The sequence below is a fragment of the Pristiophorus japonicus genome, chromosome 3 (genome assembly GCF_044704955.1).
Source record: "Pristiophorus japonicus isolate sPriJap1 chromosome 3, sPriJap1.hap1, whole genome shotgun sequence".
In the NCBI taxonomy this organism is placed as follows: Eukaryota; Metazoa; Chordata; class Chondrichthyes; family Pristiophoridae; genus Pristiophorus; species Pristiophorus japonicus.
In genome coordinates this window covers 85,587,407-85,609,676 of record NC_091979.1, presented here as the reverse complement: position 1 = coordinate 85,609,676, position 22,270 = coordinate 85,587,407, and the positions used below count along the sequence as shown (strand labels likewise).

At 44.0% G+C, this 22,270-nt stretch overlaps 1 protein-coding gene across 1 annotated transcript in view; it reads right to left on the bottom strand.

Annotated features, from left to right (window-relative positions):
- The window catches only part of csrnp3 (cysteine-serine-rich nuclear protein 3), a 284,514-nt gene that overhangs the window by 93,465 nt on the left and 168,779 nt on the right, over positions 1-22,270 (bottom strand). The window contains exon 4 of the mRNA XM_070874581.1: positions 19,238-19,325. The gene's annotated coding sequence lies outside the window, so the exon portion shown is untranslated. The remainder of the gene's footprint in view (positions 1-19,237; positions 19,326-22,270) is intronic.

The following is a 22,270-nucleotide window of genomic DNA, read 5'->3' as shown; positions in this document are numbered from 1 at the left end:
CTTGCATAGAAATGAAACAGACTGGCTGCAGACAAAACCATCAGACCGTGTAGTGCTTTCTGAAACATGCATGTCCTTGTCTCACTTTTAATACTGAGCACAGGCCTGCAGCTGCCTCTCTTTCCACGTGTAAGAGCATGAACTCTCTCATCACAGGTTCAAACTGCCAATTACAGTAGCATGTCATTATAACAATCTAATATATATATAAAACGGTAGACATAGTTTATGACTCCTGCCTTAATAAATATACTCAACCATATGAAACACTGCCCATAATATATTATTTAGTCCCTGTAACATGATTAATGGTCACATTTTCTTCAAAAAATGTTTTTCCAATTTTCCACCCTTTTTTTCAATTCCCCTCCTCTACAAAGGCCTCACCACCTAATGAGGTACAATTCCACGTGCATGGGCAGCTCTACAATACCTCATATAAGTGGCCATTCTTCATGTGTGAACCTGGACACTGAATATCAGCAGGTTATTTGCTCAAGGGGCATCACATTCAAGCCTTTCCTTGATGTACGTAAAGGCAGGCATTCTAGCACAAACCACTGGGTAGCAATCAGAAGTGGATATGCTAGCTGGTTTTCCCAGCCCTAGCTTAGGGATAAACTGAAACTAATTCTTGCATCCCAACTGTTGCCCCAGCTGAGATCATCTAATTTAACACAGACCGAGAATCAAACATCGACACCATCACAATGCCATTAATTATTAAGCTGTCACATTTTTAATCTACTGTCAGAAATGTTGAAAACCTTAGATCTGCCTTTAAGATCAGATGGTACACAGTACATGATCACAAATACACTTCCCATTTGATCCTGCCTATTTTATTTCTGAATTAGGGCTGTTGAAAAGCAACTCTAGAATGCCTTAGTTATCACATTACCAACAACAGAAAGCTCCATTAAATCACTTTATGTTCTAATTGCATTAAGCATTTCAGTGATTGCAAAATACTTTGCTTCCTAAGATATTCTGCATCATGCTGCTGAATATTACATTATTTTACATAAATTAGACATTGGAACCTCTAAATAGAATAATTATTTTGAGCAGTTTGTGTACAGAAAACATTTGTTAATATTTTGCTGTAAGTAGAACATTTTACCATTCCATAGGTCAAAGCTTCTATCATCTATTTGCTTGACTGACGATTCCAGAGTTTCATTCCGACACATTGCCAGCATCCCATGGGTAAATATGCTTCACGTCCTGCATAATGCTCTATTTTACTTCCCTAGGAAAATGCTAGAGGCATTGGCAATAAAGAATATTCTGGCTTCCAAGAGCTACAAACTTACTTTCACTGATTTGTAGAATTGCATGTTTGAAGCAGTTCAGTCTGTATGTGGCAATTAAATAGAGTCATATGTATGTATGGGAGGCAGCATACTGTACAGAATTAGAAGCATTCTCAATTAAATTCTTTCCAAGACTGACTGAAAGTGCATTTTGATCTGCCAGTACGTTGCTGTCATATAAAGCTCACATGGGATTCATTCATTAGCACATACTTCACGGTATCGGCTCATAATAAATGAATGGAAGTAAAGGAATGTTCACCTCTTCATAAGTTTGATCTATTCCATACTATTCATCGGTCTGAAATACTTCAATAATTTTGTAAAATATCTCATTAATTTTAGGGGTATCACGTAAGGAAAAATCTCTACATCATTTAGACTTTCCTGTGTCATGCACAATCTTGAAGAGGCATCTACAGTAGACTTCTGAAGCAGGTGCTGGTCAAAAGCCACTTCCCTGAGAAACAGAGAGAGAAAAAAGAAAATCTGAGGGCGAGTCACCGATGGTATCTCATGCATCTAAATACCACATTAGCTGGGGACTGATGCACTGCATAGAGAGACCACTGATGGGGGGAAAGTAAATAAAAAAATAATAGAACATTCCAGATGCATGTGTAAAGTTGAAAAAAATTAATTGTTCCCTGCAACATGATTAATGGTCACAAATATTTCAAAAAATGTTTTTCCAATTTCCCACCCCCTTTTTTTCCAATTCCCCATCTATTCTAAAGGCTTTGCCACTTTCTGAGGTAGTATTAAGCTTTAATTAAACTGAGATCACAGAGTACTATCAAGAGCAAAGCAGAGCAGAACTTCAGCTAATACCACCAAAAAACAGGTTAACCGGTCATTCGTGGCATTTTTTGCTTTTAGGTATGTTGCTGAACCAGAATTCTGGAACACTCATTGCACTTTAAAAAAATAACGTATTGTATAAGGTGTTGTGAGATGCTTTGACATAGTAGCATACTATATAAATGAAAGTGGGATTAAAGTAAAAATATTTGAAATAGTCTTTCAGTTCATCATGTGTAGATCACACTTATAGTATTTATCAATGTTAGGTATTTCTCATAAGTGACTATGCTAAAACGAAATCTGAAGTACCCTGTACCAGTGTTTTGTAATCAATTTCCTCACTTCCCATTAACATGCTATCCAGCAAGAGGGCCCATCATTCAGTGCGAATAGTTAGGTCAAACTTATCTCTAGAGTATTCTTTGTGGCAAAATCAAGAAAATGAACCACTCGAACAAACACTAAAACTGCTTTACAAAAGCAAAATACCACGAATGCTGTAAATCTGAAATAAAAACAGAAAATGCTGGAAATACTCAGCTGGTCAGGCAGCATCTGCGGAGAGAGGAACAGAGTTAATATATCAGGTCAATGACCCTTCATCAGAACTGCATTTATAGCTTTGAAATAATGTAATGGGGGTGGGTTATTCTCGGATACTTGTGGTAAAATTTAAAAAGCATGTATAAAGAACACATTTATGGTTTTGTTACCAATAGCAAATAGAAAGAATCTTTCTTTACAGTGTCCTGCATGATGTGGTTTGACCCTTCACTTCCACTTCTAATAAAATGGAATTTAATTTGGAGAAGTGTGAGGTAATGCACTTTGGGAGGGCTAATAAGGAAAGGGTATACATATTAAGCAGTAGGCCACTTAATAGTGTAGATGAACAAAGGGACCTTGGAATGCTTTTCCACAGATCTCTGAAAGTAGCAGATCAGGTGGATAAGGTGGTTAAGAAGGCATACGGAATGCTTGCCTTTATTGGCCGAGGCATAGAATACAAGAGCAGGGAGGTTATGCTTAAATTGTAAAATACTCTGGTTAGGCCACAGCTGGAGTACTGCGTGCAGTTCTGGTCACCGTATTATAGGAAGGACGTGATTGCACTAGAGAGGGTGCAGAGGAGATTTACTAGGATGCTGCCTGGAATGGAGAATCTTAGTTATGAGGAGAGATTGGATAGGCTGGGTTTGTTCTCATTGCAACAGAGGAGGTTGAGAGGAGACCTCATTGAGATATACAAAATTTTGAGAGGCCTGGATATAGTGGATAGCATTTGCCTATTTCCCTTGGTGGAGGGGTCTATTACGAGGGGACATAGTTTTAAAGCGGTTGGTGGAAGGTTTAAAGGGGATGTGAGGGGGGGCTTCTACATGCAGAGGGTTGTGGGGGTCTGGATCTCACTGCCTGGAAGGGTGGTGGATGCAGAAACCAATCCTCACCACATTTAAAAGGTGCTTGAATGGGCACTTGCTGTAACCTGCAGGGTTATGGACCTAGAGCTGGTAAGTGGGATTAGATTGGATAACCTCTTGTTGGCTAGTGCAGATATGAAGGTAAGTACTGCAGGGAATTGAATACGGCCAGGGTGATTTCCTGGACTAGTTTCGATCGCCTGGATGAGTTGGAGAGGAATTTTCCCAGATTTTTCGCCCCCAATTGGCCTTGGTTTTTATCTGGTTTTTGCCTCTCCCAGGAGATGACATGGCTCCGGTTGGAGTGGAGTGCAGAATGTTTCGGTGCAAGGGCTGCCGCACTTGTGTGGGGTGGACTGGTAGGCCTTTACCGTCATTGTTCATTATTCATATGTTTATATATAACCTTCAGGGCTGCTGACCGAGGGCCATGTGGCTCTTTGTCGGCCGCGCAGACACGATGGGCCGAAATGGCCTCCTTCTGTGCTGTAAATTTCTATGTTTCTAAAAAAGATACAGGCCTGAATTTTACAAGGGGCGGGTATCGTACGTGCGGCTGGTGGGGTGGGCGACAAGCTCCCTCGTGACATATCGCTGTGAGCCCTGGGCGATTTTAATTCTGGAGCATCATTAACTTTTGAAGGACTGGCTGCCCTTTGTCTGCAGATTTGGGCGACCTACCCACGTGACCTGCGCAATTTTCGGCATGTTCCCCGACTCTACTTAAAGTGGGGCTGCACCTCATCAAGCAAAGTTGCATTCGCTACTTGCATTTTTCACACTGTGAAACTTGCTGGCTGCAGACATGAGTCGAAGGACTGTTTTTCACTTTCTTGATGCACCTCTGGTGGTTCTGGTGGAGGAAGTCAGGGCCAGAAGATAAGTTCTGCTCCCCAGCACCCACATGTTTTACATAAGATAAAAAAAAAGAACTTCCCGAAGGCCACTTCCAAGCAGTGGCTGATAGGGTCAGTGCCAACAGCATCATCCACAGGACCTGGGTTCCATGTAAAAGGAGGTTCATTGACCTCACAAGAGCAGCAAGTGTGAGTACACCTCTTCAACCTTCCACCTCTCTCACCAACACCTCATAACCCCTCCTCTTCCAACTAATATCTCCCCTCAATCACCTCCTTCAACATTTCAAGGACCCTTCCCTTGCTCATTCCAAACACTCACCTCTTTCTTTGCTCTCTTCACACCACACATTAGCACCATTCTCTTTTCATATCCTTCTACAACTGCCAACTACTCCCACCACTTCTTTCTCACTTCACAGCACAAGCACTTTCCTTTCCAGAGGTGATATGTTTGAGGTTTATAAGATAATGAAGGAAATAGACGGTATTTCAGCTGACAGTTTATTTCAATTAAATAGGTTAGGCAGGACCATAGATCTAGGTTAGATGTTAGGAGGTGGTTGTTTTTCCAGAGAATAGTGGACCTCTGGAACAAGCGAAAGCTGGATTTGTTTCTGGCTGCGGCGGAGATCACCTCTTACAGAAGGTAAGTACTGCAGGGAGTTTAATGGCCAGAGTGATCTCCTGGGCTAGTTTTGATCGCCTTGAAGGGCCAGGTTAAAACACAGGACTTCAACCAGCTGGAGGAGCGCATTCCCCAGCTAATTGGGCTGCATTTGATAGAGGCCGTGGCAATCGGCAAGGTTCAACCCCTTGAAGGCAACAACGGTATGTTCATCTCTAATCCTTCTTCTCACATCTCACTTCCCCCTCAGCTCACAATCTTTCAATCTTTTCTCACTTTCAAGCTACTCATGCTATATCTGGCTTCCGGCCCCACCTCAGCGCCACTCACCTCCCACCCCTTCCCCCCGCTCCCCCCGACCCAGCTCACCATAATCCGACTCTTGTGTCTTTCTGCTTTCAGATAATCAACAAGCACCCGAGCAGCCTGTCCCCAATGGCATCGAAGAGAGCGAGGGGGGAGAAGAAGTGAAGGAAGCAGACACTGCGTCACTGCATCTATCACTCACACCAGCTCAGAACCTGGCACTATGTGTAATGTAGAGGCTGGTTTTGTTTCAATTGCCCTCTTCCCATGATGAGGTAGCTGCTATGGGCTGGGGAGGAACAGAAGCAGAACTGGTTTTCCACATCTGATCAAATCAGCTGTGAAGCTTTTCATGGTTAAACAGACATTCATTGTGTCGGCTTACACATGAAGAATAGTCACTTGAGGGAAGTAGTAGCGGGCTGCTGGCACTTGTGGAACTATTCTAGCAAGTCGGTTTGTTCAGGAAAGGAAAGAAGGGGTGGGGTGGAGGAAAAGAAAATCGTCCAAAAAGAAATTCTAAAATATGCTTTGGGCCCCAACATGTTATATTTGTGATAAATTTAGTGTTTGTGCTAAGGGCAAGCTCTTTTGATTCTATTTCCATCCCATACCTGTGTCAGCTGTGGCTCAGTGAGTAGCACACTCGCCTCTGAGTCAGAAGGTGGTGTGTTCAAGACCCACTCCAGGGACTCAAGCACAAAAATTTAGGCCGACACTCCAGTGCAATGCTGAGGGAGTGCTGCATTGTCGGAAGTACTGTGTTTCTGATGAAACGTTAAACCATGACCACATCTGTTCATTTGGGTGAAAGATCCCATGGCATTATTTTGAAGAGGAGGGGAGTTATCCCCGTTGTCCAGGCCAATATTTATTCCTCAATCAACATAACAAAAACAGATTATCTGGCGTTTATCACATTGCTGTTTGTGGGAGCTTGCTGTGCGCAAAATGGCCATGTTTCCTACATTACAACAATGACTACATTTTAAAAAGTTCCTCATTGGCTGTTGAAAGGGGGGAAAAAGTTGACTTGAGTAAGAAGCATAATGGAATTAAGAGGTTCTGAAGAATCAGGAGTTCTTCTGTCTTATGGTACGGATTGTAATATTGACCGGTTATGTATAACCTGCTTATGTATGTAAAGCATGCTTATACACTCGCTTACATTGGGTTAAGAAGAGGGAGGCAGCAATGCCTGATGAACAATCTTAAATAGCCAACACTGCATCGACCCTTAGCACAGGAAATAGAAGATGAAAACTTATTCAGTGCAGAGAACAAGGACTATGTTTGGGAACATAGATTGTAAACAACATCCGAATCTCATACATACCCTGGAGAGCAAGGTCAATCAACACGTCATGAGAAACTGAGGCAAAGTTCAACATATTCCAGAAGGATAACACCATGGGAGATGGACACGCGGGGAAGAACCACTCAGCGCCAGTCTGAGCAGTAGGCCAATCGGTGGTTTTGTAGGAGGATCGCACAAATTGAAAATCGTATAACTGTGCTTGTAGAACTCTTGTACTTTGAAGTGTTCACTTGGAACATTTCCCGAGCATGTTCGAATAATAAAACAGATGAACCGAAGTTTTCGTCTGAGTGATTCCGTTGTCGTTATCAGGAGGACGAGGGCAGGTGTCGACTCCTTATATCAGGGAGTCCACCTCAAGGAGGAGAAGTCTTCCTTCTACCCCAACAGCTGTAAAGCGTGTTGAGATGACCGGTGGTCATGAAAGGTGCTACATAAATCCAATTCTTTCTTTCTTTCTTTAGTATAGAAGCGGGATCAGCACCGGATGAGGCACCCGCCACTAGTGGGTTGCAGCAAGGCCAGGGGGAAAGGGTAGTTCAGGGGCCAACTCCCCAGAGGGAGAGTTTGGGCGTAAGTTCTGCTGCACAGGATTCAGATGAGGATCTTGATGGGGCGACCTTCAGAAGAAAGATGATGAGTATGCACTCCGAATTGATGGGTGCAATGGCAAGCCTGCCAGAGACCATCTCGGCAATGTCAAGGAGAGGGGAGTTGTTCGCCTCTAAGATTACAAGGGGTTCTGCGCAGAGCATGAAGCCCAGGATTTCCAGCCTGAAAATAATGGCACATTCCCAAAGAGATCGTGTCGACCCAGATATGATGGTGTGCAGGATGGGTGATGTCACAGCTTTCATTGCAGCACAGGCGGAAGTGATCCTATATTTTAGTGCTGCAGAGGAAGCTCCGACTCCTCCCATGCAGTCTCTGCTTGGTGCCATCGAAACTCAGACTGCTCTCATGCAGTTTCAGCATGATGCCACCCAAGCTCTGACTGCTGTCATATATTCTCAGCTAGAAGCCACTCAAGCTCTAACTGTTGCCATTGTGGCTGGGTTTACCACTGTCGACCGGGGCTTGCAGGGTATTGAAGCAGCCCACCAATCTGTGCTCCGACAGATTGCTAGGAATGCCGAGGCGCCATCCCGGGGGAGTGGCAGTGGGTCAGTGGAGCAGGACCCTGCTATCCTCTCTCAAGATGATAGTATTTCCACTCCCACCTCTGCCACTCCGCCATTTCCCTTGCCAGCCAGCCCAGACTGCTGCTGCCCATGCAAGGTGGTGCAGTCTAAAGCCGGGCATTCTAGGGTCACAGCTGGTCGAGGACGTCCTGCAAGGCCATCTGAAGTTATTTGAACGATAAGAAAATGAAGGATTATGGGGAGCGGGCAGGGAAGTGGAGCTGAGCCCAAGGTCAGATCAGCCATAAGCTTATTAAATGGTAGAGCAGGCTCAAGGTGCCAAATTACCTACTCCTGCTCCTATTTCTTATCTAAGACCCTAGTTGTTAAGGCCTCCTGTTGAGAGCCCTCATGGCCCTTGTCCTCCCCTCTCTGTGTGCATGCTTCCGTCTTCCTCGCTGTGTCTGCCAAAGATCCTGGAGTGCAAGGTTGACTGGCAGTACAGCCCCCGTGACTAAGAGCAAGTATTGTGAGCAGAAGCCTTTAAAAAACAATGAAGATGTTCTGCACTTGCAACAACACTCTCTGTTACCTTAGGTACCTGAAAGAGGTTAATAAAATTTGTGGAGTTGCAGAAAGTAGCACAGAGCCAGTCAAACTGCATAAACATGTCAGGTGCAAGTGATTACTTATCCTTTAAACCCTTTAAATATCGTTGCTGCAGCCTCCTTCCCACCGTTGCACGCTTGCTCTGCCTGTCGTTATTAAGGTATGCCGGTAACTGCAGCGGCGAAATCCAATGTCACAGATCAGGCCTCAAGTGAGCATTGCACACTCAGTGATGTCATGGTCTGTTTAATTTCAATCCCTTCAGCGGTCGCTACCACCAGCACTACTGCTGGTGCTGCTGGCCCTCTCAAATGTCTCCATCCTATAGCAACGGGTGGTGTCCGATTCTGGTCAGCATACTTTAGGAAGAATATCAAGGCCTTAGAAAGGATGCAGAAGAGATTTACTAGAATGGTACAATGAGGGACTTCTGTTGTGTGGATAGACTGCAGAAGCTGGGATTGTTCTTCATAAAGCAGAGAAGGTCAAGAGGAGATTTGCTAAAGATGCTCAAAATCAAGAAGGGTTTTGATAGAGTAAAGAAAGAGAAACTGTTTCCAGTGGCAGAAGGATCAGTAATGAGAGGGAATAAATTTAAGGTGATTGGTAAGAACCAGAGGCGACATGAGAAAATATGTTTCTGCTCAGCAAGTTGTGATATGGAATGCATTGCCTGAAAGGGTGGTGGAAGCAGATTTAATAGTAACTTTCAAAGGGAATTGGATAGATATTTGAAGGGAAAATATTTACAGGGCTATGGGGAAAGAGCAGAGGAGTGGTATTAATTGAACAGTTCTACCAAAGAGCCAGCATAGGCATGATGAGCCGAATGGCCTCATTCTGTGCTGTATCATTCTATGATTCTATGCATGTATGAGCTTAAATCTTGGGCATATTGCAGGGAGACCCTTAGCAGTCTAGACATCTGAACTTTTTCTTAAGTAGTCGTATTGTGTGCCCTACAAGGATTCTGGTTTTGCCCTGGCTTCGATTGCATCTGTGCTTAATTTGTTTAAGGTGTCTTATTTGTTTAAGGTGTCAGCCTTGGTTCAATTTTAGCATTCGCCTCTGTCAGAAGATCGTGGACTCTAGCTCTACTGCAGAGACACTTGAGCACATAATTCAGGCTGATTCCTCCATGCAGTACTGACAATGGGCAGAGTATCTGCAAATTCGAGTTCAAATGTAGAGGGAGCAAGTACGACACCATCGGAATTAGGCTTCGATCTTTTAATTAGGAGCCCGTTTGCCTGGGTGTGAGCACCTGACACACAGACATAAACAGGTCAGTTAAAATGGTGATGGGGGGGGGGGGGGTGTTGGGGGGGTGGATTAAAATCAGCCCTTACAATACAACTAGAGACTAACTTTGCTCAAATATGCACACTAAAAATATGCTGTGTTAATGGGAAGCAGAGGAAGAGATCGCAAGGGACTGTCAGGTTAACAGCCAGCCATTTTAACAGGAATCATTCAAGCACTTAAACCTCTATGGGCTCTGCACATGACAGACCTGAAGATTCCTTTTTTCTATTATTTATGTAGTCAGAAAATGGCTTGAGAGAACTTGTCTGCCTTAGATTCATAACAAGTACTCCATGGTTTCATTTTGAGACCAGCATCTGAAATATATTCCTTTTGAAATAGGCAACAATAAACGAAAGATTCTAAGAAAATGATTTATAAGAACACAAAAAAAACATAAGAAATAGGAGCAGGAGTAGGCCATATGGCCCCTCGAGCCCCTCAGGCTGATCTTTGACCTCAACTCCAACTTCCCGCACAATCCCCATATCCTTTGATTCCCTTGAGTCCAAAAATCACAGTCTTGAATATACTAAACGACAGAGCATCCACAGCCCTCTGTAGTAGAGAATTCCAAAGATTCACAACCCTCTGTGTGAAGAAATTCCTCCTCATCTCAGTCTTAAATGGCCGACCCCTTATTCTGAGATTATGCCCCCTAGTTCTAGATGCTCCAGCCAGGGAAAACAACCTGTCAGCATCTATCCTGTCAAGCCCCCTCAGAATCTTACATGTTTCATTGAGATCACCTCTCATTCTTCTAAACTCCAAAGCGTATAGGCCCATTCTCCGGATAGGACATCCCTCTTATCCCAGGAATCAATCTACTGAACCTTTGTTGCACTGCTTCCAAGGGAAGTATAGTCCTCCTTACATAAGGAGACCAAAACTGTGCAGAGTACTCCAGGTGTGGTCTCCCCAAAGCCCCTGTACAATTGCAGTAAAACTTTCTTATTCTTGTACCCTTGCAATAAAGCCCAACATGCCATTTGCCTTCCCAACTGCCTGCTGCAACTACATGCTAACTTTCTGTGTTTCCTGTACGAGGACACCTAAATCTCTTTGAACTCCAATATTTAAAATTTTATCACCATTTTAAAAATATTCTGTTTTTCTATTCTTCCTATCGGAGTGCATAACCTCACACTTCCTCACATTACCACCTTATTGCCCGCTCACTTAACATGTCTATATCCCTTTACAGATTCTGTGTCCTCCTCTCAATTTACTGTCCCATCTAGCTTTGTATCGTCAGCAAACCTGGATACATTACACTCAGTCCTTTCACCTAAGTCATTAATATAGATTGTAAATAGCTGAGGCCCCAGCACTGATCCTTGCGGTACCCCACTGGTTACATAGCCTGCCAACCTGAAAATGACCCGTTTATCCCTACTCTGTTTTCTGTCTGTTAACCAATCCTCTATTCATGCTAATATATTACCCCCAACGCCATGAACCCTTATCTTGCATAACAACCTTTTATGTGGCACCTTATCAAATGCCTTTTGGAAATCCAAATATGCTACATTTACTGGTTCCCCTTTATCTACGCTGCTAGTTACATCCTCAAAAACTCTAATAAAAAATTGTCAAATATGATTTCTCTTTCAGAAACCCATGTTGACTCTGCCTAATCATATTCTGATTTTCAAAGTGCCCTGTTACCACTTCTTTAATAATGGGTTCCAGCATTTCCCTGACGACTGATGTCAGGCTAACTGGCCTTTGGTTCCCTGTTTTCTCTCTCCCTCCCTTCTTGAATAGCGGGGTTACATTTTCTACCTTCCAATCTGCTGGGACCGTTCTAAAATCTAGGGAATTTTGGAAGATCACAATGAACGCATCCACTATCTTTGTAGCTACCTTTTCGAACCCTAGGATGTAGGTCATCAGGTCCAGGGGATTTGTCGGCTTTTATTCAACCTAAAGGTGTGTGCAGGTAAAGCAAGATTACTCTCAAAAGTCTAGTCCCGCTTTTGCCCCATAATACCCACTTCTTGAGTGGTAAAAGAAAGAAACACTTGGATTTACATCGCGCCTTTCGTGACCACCAGACATCTCAAAGCGCTTTACAGCCAGTGAAGTACTTTTGGAGTGTAGTCACTGTTGTAATGTAGGAAATGTAACAAGAGCAGACATTGACAACGAGATCCAACACCGCCTCCAGTGCGCAGTGCAGCCTTCGGCCGTCTGAGGAAAAGAGTGTTTGAAGACCAGGCCCTCAAAACTGTCACCAAGCTCATGGTCTACAGGGCCGTAGTAATACCCGCCCTCCTGTATGGCTCAGAGACTTGGATCATGTACATTAGACACCTCAAGTCGCTGGAGAAATACCACCAACGATGTCTCCGCAAGATCCTACCAATCCCCTGGGAGGACAGACCAACACTAGCGTCCTCGTCCAGGCCAACATCCCCATCATTGAAGCACTGACCACACTTGATCAGCTCCGCTGGGCAGGCCACATAGTTCGCATGCCAGGCACGAGACTCCCAAAGCAAGCGGTCTACTTGGAACTCGTCCACGGCAAACGAGCCAAAGGTGGGCAGCAGAAACGTTACAAGGACACCCTCAAAGCCCCCCTGATAAAGTGCGACATCCCCACTGACAGTTGGGAGTCCCTGGCCAAAGATCACCCTAAGTGGAGGAAGTGCATCTGGGAGGGCGCTGAGCTCCTCGAGTCTCGTCACCGAGAGCATGCAGAAATCAAGCGCAGGCAGTGGAAGGAGCGTGCGGCAAACCAGACTCCCCGTCCACTCTTTCCTTCAACCACTCTCTGTCCCACCTGTGACAGAGACTATGGTTCTCGTATTGGACTGTACAGCCACCTAAGAACTCATGCTAAGAGTGGAAGCAAGTCTTTCTCGATTCCGAGGGACTGTCTATGATGATGATGAATATAGGAAATGCGGCAGCCAATTTGCGCACAAGCAAACTCTCACAAGCAGCAATGTGATAATGACCAGATAATCTGTTTTTGTTATGTTGATTGAGGGATAAATATTGACCAGGACACCAAGGATAATTCCCCCGCTCTTCTTCAAAATAGTGCCATGGGATCTTTTACATCCATTTGAGAGAGCAGACAGGGCCTTAGGTTTAACGTCTCAACCGAAAGACGGCACCTCCGACAATGCAGCACTCCCTCAGCATTGCACTGGAGTGTCAGCCTAGATTTTTTGTGCCCAAACCCCTGGAGTGGGATACGCCTAAGGTCAGATATTTCCTTTTCCTGAAACAGATTCATGCCGTGCCTACTAAGAAAGATGCAGAATGGTCAATAACCCCATCAACTAAGCGTCCATGTTACAAAGTAGTTAAAAAGCACTTAGCCCTCACTCTAATAACTGACCAGACCCTATTGTATTGAAAGTCATGTTATGCTCGGCTAATGTTGTCTGGGCAGATGTGCTCCTTAATAGGTCACTCCTCCTATAATCTTTTTTGCCTTGGCGTCCTTTTTATCTGATCACCCACTCCTTGAACAGCCTATCCATCTACTGTCTCATTTCCAATCTCCAATGCCCTCTTCATTGGTCTACAACGATTCACTCTCCAACTCATTTCAAAACTCTTCTGTCTGCATTCAATCCCACACAAAGTATTAAGGGCCCAAATTGCGCTCTGCCCCAAACTTACCGATTTTTAATGTTTTTTTTCCATCCCAATCCATGGGGCGGAGATTAGAGCAATACTGAGGTCTTTATTTTTTTTTGCTGTTGGTGCGGCATTCCGGGCGGCTGGGGAGTGGAAGTGCCGTTGTATCGGGGTTAAAGGGGAGGGTCGCTGTGAACTCTGCAGCCACGTTAGTGGCACCCTCTGGGCCACCAGAGAGGGTTTCGGTCAGGCCAGCGGCCCACTACCCAAGAGGGGTTGCCGGACTGCCTGTCAAGCCAACCTCAGAGTCGGATGACAATTAAAATAAAATGGTGACCGCGGCAAAGCACCCTCCTCTTTATGGGCAGATGCGCTGCCCAGGCACACACAGTGTCCCGCCGGGGAAAGCTGTCGGGGGCATCGAGTGATGGCCAATCCGCTTTCATGGGCCAATTTCCCGCGGGACAATTTCCACGTGGGGCGGAAAGGGGATCGCCGCTGGTTGGAGTGTGCCCCATGGGGCAGCGTAGTGACCATCACCGCTGGAAAAATTGGAGGGCAATTTATAAAATCTCGGTGACTCCGCGCCGACTAGACCCGTGGCTGCCTCTTTGAGGCGGTCATGGCTTTTATAGAAAGGGCCAATTTCGGCACCTTATTCTCCTACCCTCATTGGTCCCCTATCCCTCAGTGCATCGATATCAAAATTTTCACCATTCACCAGTCAACAGTTTGCGAAGGATTGTCTCATGTCCAATGCCCAGTACAAAAAAGTCTCTGAGCATTTGTTCTAGGAACCCCTCAAACTCACAATGTCCTGTGAGGCACCTTAGTTCGGCGATGTAACTCGCCACTTCCTGGCCCTCCGATCGTTGACACGTGTAGATCCGATATCTTGCCATCAAAACGCTTTCCTTAGGATTTAGGTGCTTCTGGATCAGCGTACACAATTCTTCGTAGGATTTCTCTGTTGGTTTTGCCGGGGCCAGGAGATTCTTCATGAGGCCATAAGTTGTTGCCCCACAGACAGTTAGGAGGATCACCCTTTATTTAGTTGTGTTCTCGTACCCTTCCAGCTCGTTGGCCACAAAGTATTGGTTGAGTCTCTCCACAAGGGCCTCCCAAGCGTTACCTTCTGAGAACTTCTCCAAGATGTCGACTGTTCTTTGCATTTTCGTGCGGTTGTTCGTTACCTCATCGCCAATTGTTACGCTCATAATAAACGGTGAGACTGAGTACTGTGTGTAATGAGCAAGTGTGACCTTAGCTCCTTTAATAAGATTCCAAAGTGCAGGTACCTCATGGGTGGCCTGCTTATATACTGTGCTCCCAAGGGATGCTGGGATCCCTTGGAACTCCAACATGTGGGCCCTGTGGTGGTCAGGGTTACAAAGGGTTAAATACACAACAGTTTTGGACTCCTAATCTGAGGAAGGACATTCTTGCTATTGAGGGAGTGCAGCAAAGGTTCACCAGACTGATGCCCGGGATGACAGGACTGACATATGAAGAAAGACTGGATCGACTAGGCTTATATTCAATGGGATTTGGAAGAATGAGAGGGGATCTCATAGAAACATATAATATTCTGACGGGATTAGACAGGTTAGATGCAGGAAGAATGTTCCCGATGTTGGGGAAGTCCAGAACCAGGGGTCACAGTCTAAGGATAAGGGGTAAGTCATTTAAGACTGAGATGAGAAGAAACTTCTTCACTCAGAGAATTGTTAACCTGTGGAATTCTCTACCACAGAAAATTGTTGAGGCCAGTTCGTTAGATATATTCCAAAAGGAGTTAGATGTGGCCCTTATGGCTAAAGGGATCAAGGGGTATGGAGAGCAAGCAGGAATGGGGTACTGAGGGAATGATCAGCCATGATCATATTGAATGGTGGGCAGGCTCGAAGGGCCGAACAGCCTACTCCTGCACTTATTTTCTGTGTTTCTATGTCTACAAGCCCCACAATGGTCTTGGTCTTCTTTACATCTGCAACCTCCTCCAGCTCTATATCCTTGCTCATATCATTCCTGCTTCCAACTTTAGTCTCATGTATTTTCCCTTCTCTCTGTGCTGCACCACTGCGGCAGAACCTTCATCCATCTTACCCCCATGCTCTGGATTTCTCTCCTTTAATCCACCTGCCTTGCTATATCCCTCCCTAACTTCAAGAATCTCCTGAAAATCTACCTTTGCCACTACATTTTTGGTCATCTCTCTAAATTCCCTTACTAATACTGCTTGTGTCCAACCATAAATGTGAAGTGCCTTGAGACCTGTTGCCATTTTAAAGTTGTCATATAAATGGAAGTTGTTGTTGTGGTTCAAACATTACAAAGAATTTTACATAACTAATTATTTTTGTTTATAAGAGTTCAATAACTATTATGGAGACAAATAGAAGTATCATTATAAAAAAAAATGTCCCAAAACTGCTATGAAATGAATAAGCAGGTGTATTTAGGTGGTATTGACTGAGGCAGGAATATTAACTGGGACATCTGCTCAACTATTCCGCTTCATAGCGCCTGAAGAACATTCAGTTCCGAAGTGCTATAGAGAGGGAAAAGGGGCAGATACTCATTATGTTGGAGGTAAAACTCCCTTTATTTCTGGGACTTCCCATAGTGGTGGTTCTGGGCTTGCATCTACAATAAGTGCAGGACAAAGGCAGTAGTGGAGATGAGGCAGGAGAGAGTGTTCCCTGCTCTCCATTTCAGTTTCTCGCATCTGTGATAGAAAGGCACCCAATTTAGGGATGCACAAAGAAGCTGGTACTCAGCCTTTCACCTCGGCTGTCCCAGATTAGAGCATCTGAGAGGGTCAGCCAACAAGGCAATTGGTGGGCGGAGAAAGTAAATGGAAGCTTCAGTTATCACCTTCAATACGATCATCAGGCCTGGAGTTTTCCAATAGCAGCCAGAAGACACTGGGTTACAGCACATGTGTTCCCACCCTCATTTTTAGGCAGAAGGCCCTGCCAAGATGAAAGCCTGTGCAGGGCTGTGATAAGGTCAGCAAATGAGCAGACCCACCAAAATCAAGCATATTGAGGCCTTGTCAGGAACAGCACACTTCGGGCATGCTGCACCTGTCCATCGCGCAGGCAAGTAGGGAAGAATATTGGAGCCCAGTGCTCACTACTGTTCTTCAAATAGGACATTTAATGTTGACCTGGAACAAGGAGATGGTATATTCTCACATAAAATTCAATTGGAAGTGACCTACTGGCTTGAGTCCCAGAAACGAATGCCAAACCAGCCCATTACTGCTGTAGAGAATGAACTCGTGTAGTTCTAGGATGCCTCAACATTAAGGTAGAGCATCGTAAAAAACACTGAACTAAGGACTCTACCTGGCAAAGCATATCTCCATGATGGTGCATTTCAGTTGAGAACTGACACAGTTTACCTACCATCCTGAGTGAGATAAGGGAGAGGGAGAAACAGGAATATAAACGAAATACAAGAGTAATTAAATAGCATGCTTTTCAACAGACATTTGCATTTTTACTACTTTACAATTTTTAAACATTACAGTGCTGACTATACAAATGCACACACCCAGCGTGGAGTCTCAGGTGTAGGAGCACAATTTCATAAAATCAGCTTTACATGGTTTTACTTTTATATATTTTAATTTTGCAGGTGACAACAACACTGTAATAATAATTCAACCACAACCACATCTGATCTTGAGAGGACAGCTCCTTTAAGTAGAATAAGTGAGTTTTTTGACTGTGGAGAGAATTGTTCAAGACTCGGTAGTAAAAGTAAGCCCAGGAGAAGGCTATGATTTCAGGCTTGCAGTCTTTTGTGGTGACAGTGCTGTAATCTAAATGGGATGTTAGAATTTCCATGTTATGTGTGCATATTTATTTTGAGGACCAGGCTAAAAACCCTGATACACTGTTTTCCACAGTGTGCCCTGTATCATCCACCTCATCTGAAAACAGGATATTGACAGTACATAAAGCATTGAAGATGACTGGCACATGTAACATGAATACCATGCAGGTACCTTGCATGACTGCCCGATATTTTAAAGGAGACTTACACTAACTGACAGGAGACGTACAACATTTATACAGTGTCATATCAATCTGAAATGTTGGGCGAATGCAGCTTTAACTGCTTCTTCACTAGGCATGCATACAACTTTGTTTCTCACTTTACAGCAGACATATCGGAGTTGTACATGGCCCATATAATTGAAAATCGCTGCACGTTTGGATTGTGACATATTTAGTAACATGAGTAATCAACTTTAAAGGCAAGCACAGTAGGAAATAATGCAACTTCCTTTCTCAGTGAGAAAATACAAAATAACACGTATGCTTGTAATGTGCAGCTCCATGACATGTTATGCTAGAGCTTCTCCATACTGTGCCTAAGTTCAGTATATTTAGTTTAATCTCCACTACTGACTAAAATGGAGCTTTTGCCAAGACCAAGGAACACATTTAGTGAAATGAGGACAATTCTATGGCAGAATATATTTACTCAATCAGATCACACTATTTAATAATTGATTTTTCTGCTATCAACATTTTCAGTGAGAACAAAACCTCAGTTGTCTGTGCTCACTGAGAAATAGAACTTCAGTATCTACTGGTTATTGATACACGTAATGACAATTCAGTTGGCATGGAATAATCCACAATAATAGAAAAAACGATTAAAAAAAAATCTTACACAAATCTTTTGTTTTTTCACAAAAAAAAATCATTTTTGTAAAATGCCATAAATATATTGGCAGTTCTAAAGGAATTATTCATGTAAGGAGTTCCTGAACTATTGCTAATTAACACAATTTTTGATGTGCCAAAAAAGCTTGTGAAATGTTCAACGATCAGAAGCCTTGTCATTAAAGACAAGAAGAGCTTACAGTGCAATACTGTAAAAAAGTGATGATTGTAAAGGTCAGCTTTGTCTTCATTTTTCTCCTGCTTTCTCTTTGCCATAGTGATGGGCTATACATCCTGTCAGAAAGCCAAGTTGTTCCCACAGGCAAAGCTTTGGCTTATGCTTTATACTGTATAACAAGCTGAGAGTTGCTGAGCAAAGCAGCCCAGCACTATGGTCAATTTAGGTGAAATATAATACCTTGTGAATCAGTTAGGAGTCTGACCTGGGACTCTTTAGGCTGTCTAAGCATATTGCATTCAAATTTAACAGTTCTTCTTCAAAATATTAATTTAGTTAAGCCATGTTTCATTGCCCGGTATGCTTTTGAAACAAACTGACTGTAGTAAGAGGTTGGTATTACTTCACTGACAATGTTGACTTTTGCCAAAGCAATGAAGCAAAAATAACCAAAGCCTATTCGTATTCTCGTATCAAGTTGACACTTTTAGATTGAGTTTACTATCTTTAGTCTTCGTTCATATAAAATGGCACTAAAATTGCCTTGTCAAGCTAATCTGTCTGTAAACACAAAAAACATTTCTTACTCTGCCATTCTTCGCAACAGGGAAATTCAGGCCAGCTGTTAAATATTGGCCCATCCCTGACTTCAGCACACTTAATGGGCTGAATGTTCCCTTTCTGGCAGGCTAATCACAAGGCAGGACTTCTGCCTGCCCCACTGACTGTGTAATGGCCCCAGCCCAGTTCCCTGGATTGAAAGCCACTTAACATGCAGGGTGAGCTCCACCGGGATATTTGCCGCCAAGAGGAGCCTGCTTCTGACAGGAGGGAAATCCTGCTGATGTTCCAGCAGGACCACTGCTGCAGCATTAGAAGAGGTGGACATGCCACTTAAAGAGATAGAAGAGCCCTGAAGAAGAATTTAGGAACGTTATTAAGGTTGAAGACCACTGCACCCTCCGATTTTAACTTGTGCTGTCCACCCCCCACAACAAAAGTGATTCATAAGGATAACCATTGTAACACACTTAGGGTTCAAGGTACATGCTTCATTGATATATCTTTAATGTGAATTTAATTACTCACCTTGAAAACCTTTGTAACTTTAATCTGGCAGAGATTTCCTGGTTAGTTCCTGATTTCATTTGCCATCATTCTTCTGATGTCAGTTTACCTAAAATAATAATTTAAAAATTAGCTAATATGCTGGCCACATTTAAGCTCTTTTGAATAAGCAGTGAACAGATAACATTTTATATACTTTAAACATCCCATGATTTGAAAGCTTTATTCATCTGCTACAGTAATTGTTTGGTTTTCACTATGTCCTTACAAAACTGTTTAAAGTATCCATCATCTGCCGAGTCTTCAATTTGCTGTATTGTTTTTGTAAAAGACTTGGATTTATATAGCACCTTTCACGACCACCGATGTTTCAAAGCGCTTTACAGCCAATGAAGTACTTTTGGAGTGCTGTTGTAATGTTGGAAATGCGGCAGCTAATATGCGAACAGCAAGCTCCCACAAACAGCAAGTGATAATGACCAGATAATCTGCTTTTGTTATTTTGATTGAGGGATAAATATTAACCAGGACACCAGGAATAACTCCCCTCGTCTTCTTCGAAATAGTGCCGTGGGATCTTTTACATCCACCTGAGAGAGCAGACAGGGCCTCGGTTTAACGTCTCATCCAAAAGACTGCACCTCCAACTCCCAACTCCAGACTCCCTCAGCACTGCACTGGAGTGTCAGCCTAGATTTATGTGCCCAAGTCCCTGGAGTGGGACTTGAACCCACAATCTTCTGACTCAGAGGCGAGTAAATATCTTGAAGGAAAATACAGATTTAAATATGGGATTGATTTTGGTTTTCCAGTGGGCCATTGGTACGGAAAGAGCAATAACCACACAGAGAAAGTGACGGGGTCACCCTAATGTTTATGGTGGTGGCTAGCTGTCAGCATGAATGTGTTCCCCCTAGAGCTGGTCTCCAGTCGTCTTGGTTAACCCTTGCCACTGGACCAAGACTAAGCTCTGTCAAGCCCGTGTGGTGGCTGGTGTGCAACGGCCATCCCACGTTAAAAAAATCCACACACAGGCTTCTTCCACCCTTCAATATGCAGTTCGGGACCTGGAATATTAGGTCCTTCAGTGAAACACCTGCAAACTCATTAAACTCATCCCTTTTTGATGAGGAAGCAAGTCATCCTTGATCCGAGGGACTGCCTAAGAAGAAGTTCCTCCTAGGTAGCTTGCTGTTGCAGGTTCTTAAGGGCCTTAAACTGGGGTGTATTATTTGTAGTCAAAGCATTGAATCAATTGAATATAGTCAAAACACTGTGAATCTGCAGGAAGATGACTATGTGTAAGAGGAGTTCTAGCAGGGATCTGAGGTTTTCAGATACAACCGTGTGGAAAGACCTCAGAACAAGAAGCGGGCCTCTTCTATTCAGATGGTGAACAGGTTCAGAGAGAAATTGGTGAATGGGCATGGTGAGAAGTGGCACGAGCTGAATATGATTAGCAATAAGCTCCAGGATCTTGTTGCAGTGCAAAAACAAATTTAATGATTTTACCAAATGTGGTAGGGTAATACTCCCCATTACATCTCCCATACTTTCTGCACAGTGCTGGAATACCCTACCTTTGCCTCAGTGCTATTAATCCTTCCTTCCAATGGGCTCAATTTTCCCCAAAGCACTTTTTTGACATAAATGAAGCGTTACGCCCGATTTTTTGGGACCCCAACTACACCAAAAAAAAAATGTTCTAAGTTTTCCCGTTGGATTTCTTCATTTTGGCATGGCCTAACCCGACCTTTAGTTTTGGGGGTGGAGCCTCGATCTGCGCCAAAACGATCGGGCTGCCATGGTAACCAAGGACACAATGCGAGCTGAGGCTGCAAAGTGAAACAGACAGCCTGCTCCTCTCTCTCTCTCTCTCTCTTTCTCTCTCAATGGGACCGGACTGTGTGTATGCACCGATGACTGAGAATGGGACTGGGCTGTGTATGTGGACCAGTGACTGAGAATGGGACCGGTCGGCCTTCGGGCGGGGTGGCAGGTAAGTTGCTGCTGTGTGTTTTTCAATTCTTTCACTGTGTCCGGCCATCTGCTGTGCCGCTTTCCTTACCTGCGCCAATTTCCTTAACTCTAGGGAAGGTTTTTCTGGAGAGGCCACATGCACTGGCCTAATCAGAACTGGAGTAACTTTCAGCTGGCCAAACTTCCCTAAATGGCCAGAATTGGCATAGGAGGCTGGTTACGCCCCCTTTGGCTGAAAAAAAAACTGACTTAAAAAAATCGTAACTAACTGAGTTACACTGATGCAAATTGATTAGGGAAACTGTGATTTTTCAATTTAGGCCAAAAAAACAGCCTGCTCCAAAAAAACGGCGCAAATTACTGGGGAAAATTGAGCCCAATAAAACTAAAACATCGATGAATAAAAGCTTTAGTTAATTAATAAATAAAACAAGGTTAGAGATGGCAGGGCAGGCATTGTGTTGTAACTGCAGCATGTGGGAGTTGGCAGAGAGCATCGCGATCCCGAGCAACCACATCTGCAGTATGTGTCTGCAACTCGAGGAACTTCGGCTCAGAATTGTTGAGCTGGAGTACGAGCTGTAGACACTGCAATGCATCAGAGAGGAGGAGAGTTACCTGGACACTTACATCCAGGAGGCAGTCGCACCCCTTAGGTTAAGTAGTGGTACAGGTCTGGTTAGTAGTCAGGGACAGTAGGGTGTGACTGTAACTCAGGCAGCTAAGGGGACCCCAGTTGCAGTGCTGGAGGAGCCCCGGCCTTTGCCTTTATTGCACAGGTATGAGGTTTTTGCTGCCTGTGCAATGAGGGAAAACCCTGCAGGATGGAGGAACAGGCTGACAATGGCACTATTGTGCAGGAGGCCATTCAAATGGGGTGAATGAAAGGAAATGTAGTTGTGGTAGGGGACAGTATAGTCAGAGGGATAGATACTGTTCTCTGCAGCCACAGCTGGGAGTTCCGAAAGTTGTGTTGCCTGCCCGGTGCCAGGGTTAAAGACATCCCCTCATGGCTGGAGAAGAACTTGGAGTGGGAAGGGGAGGATCCAGTTGTCGTGGTCCGTGTAGGAACCA